Below are 5,067 nucleotides of genomic sequence, written 5' to 3'. Positions count from 1 at the left end.
AGAACAATGGCATATTTGGTATCTCTTAAAAATAAAAACAATGCTTAAGTTTAGACAGACCTACTAAGTGGACAATAGCGCGGGTTTTTCTGAACCTTTCACATTGTAAAGAACGGCAAGTTTCCGAGATTCAGTGTCTGTGGTACCCTGCTGCTGTGATACAGGCCCCAAGTCTTCTTTGCAGATAACAGGAACAAGAGTCAGTTATACAGGTGAAGGGAGGGAGAAGAGGATGAAGTTAAGAAGGGAAGTTCAGTTAAGAAAAGAACTTATTAAAGTTTTCCTTCTTGCTGCCAGTGATCAACAACATGAAAATGGGGAAGATTTAAAGATTTAAAGACATACATTCTATACAAAAAGAACTACAGATGTACAGAGAAGCAGACCAACTCTCAATGCCTAATTGAGCACTGAGGGCTCTTCATAGCAGCAGGAAAACTCCTTTTTTCTTTTTATTGCTTATGGAATTGGTAAGAACTTGAAAAGGTCTGAGAACTTAAAAGTCTTTTCCCCTTTTGTTTCTTTTTGAGAATTTTTTTAACCTAAAAAAAGACATAAGGAAAACCCACAAAGTAATTAGTAAAACTGAGAAGATGGCTATGAACAATTAAAATCTTTTCTGTTGCATGAGGTTTTCACTGTTAAATATTGTCACTGATTAATGCAAAGTGAAACACTGAATATGTCCCTCAAAGAACACATTATCCACAAGTGAATCCAGGGGGGAAAGTAAGGCAAGGGAACCCACAGAATAAGGTTCTTAGCAACACATAAATAATGGGATCACACTAAAAGCACACGTCTGTATTTTGAACATTCTACTGGGCACTTTGTGTCCACAAAACTATACCTGTGGGATTACATGCACTCTTTACATTCTCCAAAACATTACTTGCCAACAGAAACAGCACAGATGAAGAGGGATAGCTATACAATTGTGGGTCCCAATACCAAATGAAACTACAGAGCCTCTTGTAAACAAACAAACAAACAAAAAAAAAAACAGGAAAAAATAGTAACATTAAAATATTAAAATATATTTTTCTCTAGTTTCTCTCTCAACTTGTCTTGGTGTTTACCACTTGCTACATAATATCTTTCTGAATTTTTAAAATTAAAATGTCAAGCTATTTGTATGAATTTTACTACCCACATTTTAGACATATATAACACTAGTTTTAAACAAATCTCTTGAGAGCATTTAACTTGTATGCAACATCACACAATGAAACAATCCATATGCTTAGCTTGGACACATGTTTTTTTCATTTTTACCAGAACAGTAGAAACATTCCACAAAACTAATTCAAATGTTTTTGTTTTACTCTTTCTTTTATGTTATTTTAAAATTGTTTTTGTTTTGATAAAATACAAAAATTATCCCTTTCACAGTGTACAACCCTCACCATCATCTTAATCTCACTAAATGCTTATATTGGACCAACACTCTGTGCCTTTGGCCAAGTGATAAGTAAAGGAGAATCAAAAGGAAAGGGAACTGGTAGTTGTAATTTTTCTTTCCCCTTTATTGTCATTATTTTCAATAGAAGTGGTAGTGGATAATACAAGGAAATAACACAGAAAAAAAGGTAAGATACATTTTCTTCATTGATTGTTTCTCTGGTTACCATCATTGTCTTCTCTCTGTGTTAACAAGCAAGTTCTAATTCCAAAGGAAAGTGTGATCAGGAACACACTTAATATCCTGCCTTAATCAGTCATAGACAAAACGTCCTGCCTCCCAGTGACTTTGAGTATTACTGAGTTTCCATGTGTCATCTTTAATGGAATTCTGTTAATGTGAATGAGGCAACAAGGAGCTATAGACACAAGCATTTCTCCTCCCATGCTCCATTTTCCCCTTGGACTTAACTTACGAAATACTAGTTCAAAGATAAAATTGCCAGGAATTTCAAAATTATGACAACAGAGCACTTAAGGGCAAATGGCACTGGCACAGGTCACTTACCTAGGGGCTTGGACTACAGACAAGATAGACTAAAAAATGATACAAAGTACTTGTACTTATAAAGCACTTTAATGTTTTACAAAGCACATTCTCACCATTGCCTTGAATATCACATTGGTTCCATATGTGGTGAGTAGGAGTTATCCCCATGAGGACTGGGGAAATACCTGACTAGCCCAAGATCCATGGTTACCAGGGGCCTAATGTAGACTAGGAGTCAATCATCCCAATCTCTAGCTCAGTACTCAGTTCACATCACCTTTTCTAAGAAAACTTTCAGAAATAGAAAGAGACTGCATTTGTCTATCCCTTGGGTGAGATTTCTCTCTGACCCTAGATGCAGAAAAAAATCCATCCAGTGAGTTAAAGTGCATCTAGTATGTTGGTGCCAGATTTGAAGAAGAGAATGATCAGTCAGGAGGGGAGGCTCCATGAAGCCACACTTTAGCATACAAGCTTTGAGGGAGTATTTGAATATCAAGTGGAGGCAAAGGGTGTCCAGAGAAGAAAGACCCTCTTCAAGCAAAGCAAGGGAGGATGGGTGGAGAGTCAGTCTGGGAAGGTCATAATTTGCATGCCTGTGATAAAAGATTTAGGTAAAGATCCCATGTGTACACGATTTCTGTCACTGTGACAAATCTGGGATAATCAACTGAAAAGGAAGGAAAGTTTATTTTGCTTTATAGTTTCATAGATTTCAGTCCATGGTCACTTAATATCACTGCTTTAGGCCAATGCTGAGGCTGAACATCATGACAGGGAGCACATGATGGAGCTGGAACCTAGTTGCTCACCTCGTGGTGGCCAGGAAGCAGTGAGGGAAAAGAAGGAGGCAGAGTCCTAATATTCCCTTCAATGGCACATCCCCAATGACCTACTTCCTAATACTTGGCCCCACATCTCAAATTTTATACCACCTCCCAATAGCACCATCCATGGGGGATCAAGCCTTCAACAGATGAGACTTTTGAGAACACTTAAGATCCATACCATAACACCATGTTCGGCATCTATTAATTAAATCTTAAAACCACTGTGCTTAAAGTTGTTTACATTCTTTAGTTAGTTTAATCAGTGATCTCCTCCTCTTGGCCCTTTATTTTATTTTATTTTATTTTATTTTTTGTTGCCTCTATGTGGGATGATTGATCTGAGTCTGCAAAGAGCAAGCTGGCCCCAGACTTATCCAAATCCACATTTCTTTTCCTCCAATTCTTATGCGTCCAAAGACAAGGAACCATTGACCCTTTATTTTAATAACAAACTATCCCATAAGTCCCATTAGCAATTAATACAGACAGCTATAAGTATACATGGCGTGCTTATGAACTCATGATTCTTTTAGTTTTGTTGATCATTAAAACAAAAACAAATGCACATCAAAAATCAGAGAAAAGATTAAAGTAGATAATCTTAGAAAGTAACATAGTATTCTTGGGATACATATTTAATTTGCTCACTAATTCTACCTGTTGTAGACATTATCGATCACAGCTTGACCTAACTTTACTTCCTGCCACCCACCCAGAATAGAACACCCTTTTTTAAAACTCAAATACCTTTTTGAATGTTCACTATTTCTTTAAAGGCTTTTCCTCAGAAACTGTCATCTAGTTTGCATATGAAGTCATTTCAGTGGCATTTATTTGAAGCCACTCTGATAAGCAGGCAAGATTGTCCACAAACTACTGAAAGAAATGGCTTCATCCAATATTCTTGGAATTTCTTATCATTTGGACATTGCTGCCAGCCATCTCCCTCATCTTAAAAGAAAGCATACAACATTAACATAAGCAACATGAGCCCCTGTGAATGTGTTTTCCCCTGGTGAAAAGAAAATCGTAGTCATTTCATTACCTACTCTATGTTTCTCCTTTTCTTCTCCTGACATTTTCCTAAACAAGACTGATTTCATTTCCTACCTTTATCATTTGATAATAGAAACCAAATAACAGTTGTTGTTAAAACATAGCATTTTAAAAACTCTGGTTATAGAAAACAACACAGTGAAATGATTTCTTTGTCCAGCAAACTGTCTCACAATGAGAAATTATCGAGTGGAGAGAGGGTGCAATATACTGGTGGTGAGCCCTGTGAGAGGTGAGAGTGCTAGATGTGAACTCCTTTGGGGTATCAGCTGTCCTTATTCATTTCCTTATTCCCAGAAACTAACACAATGTCTGGCAAATAGTAGGAAAAACACATGTCAGTTTCACAATTTTAGTCAGAGATAGTATTCTGCAGTGTGTGAACGTATAATGTAGAAAGTGATTAGGTAAATTAATGCAGAGGGTTAGGATAAAGAAGAGTCCCTGCTCTGTCACTGTCATTAGTGTGAATTTCAGTATGACACAGAGTGTTTGGCAGCTCTGTCTCTAAGAAGGCAAAAAAACAGATTAAAGAAGAGATTAAATGTGCAGATTCTTCACCTGAGCCACTCAAGCAAGTAGCCAGATGATCCATTTTTCATCAGTACATAAGTAGATTGCCAGAAGCTGAACTGCCTCCTCTGCCCTGCTATGCCCCATTTTTTGGATACTTAGTGAGCAGCTCATGTCTCTCAATCTGTTTATAACCACACAACTATAAATACATGGTCACCCTCAGGCATCCTATGAACAATAAAAGTAAGTTTCCAAGAAGAATAATACTAAAAATCAATGAACTATACTAATACAGTATAAGAATAAAGTCTTTGGCTGGTACTTTGGTGGTATAGGATGGAAGTTCATTGAAAATTCTTAACTAGAAGAGATGTTTATGTTACCTTAAGAAATCACCTTTGTCTTTCCCTTGACGTTGAGCTTCAAATGAATGAAGGCAGTTTTATAAAAATCCTATGAAAAGAGGCTTCATCCTCCATCTCCAAAGAGGGAAAATCAAACAAAATTTGGCTAAGTCTGGAATAATCTCAGCCTCAGATTAGAGATTTAACATGTCTAGGGCAAGGTGTTACAAAAGGTCTCTCTAGAGTCCCTGAAAAATGCAGATTCTAATTGCTAAAGAAAATTGGAGGCCACCATCCAGCTCTAACCCAAGACCAAGAGCCCATAACCTAAGTCATGCTCCTGAAACTCAAGTCATCCTGCATTGAAAGA

At 37.1% G+C, this 5,067-nt stretch overlaps 1 non-coding gene across 1 annotated transcript; it reads right to left on the bottom strand.

Moving 5' to 3' along the window:
• Window positions 1-3,101: 3,101 nt before the first annotated feature.
• On the bottom strand, window positions 3,102-3,231 carry LOC124992024 (small nucleolar RNA SNORA38). Its single transcript, XR_007110032.1, has one exon. It is a non-coding gene; the product is annotated as a small nucleolar RNA SNORA38 (small nucleolar RNA).
• Between the last annotated feature and the right edge of the window lie 1,836 nt (window positions 3,232-5,067).

This window comes from Sciurus carolinensis, chromosome 8, assembly GCF_902686445.1.
Source record: "Sciurus carolinensis chromosome 8, mSciCar1.2, whole genome shotgun sequence".
Classification (NCBI taxonomy): Eukaryota; Metazoa; Chordata; class Mammalia; order Rodentia; family Sciuridae; genus Sciurus; species Sciurus carolinensis.
The sequence above is the reverse complement of the archived record's forward strand: the minus strand, read 5'-3'. Positions and strand labels throughout refer to the sequence as shown.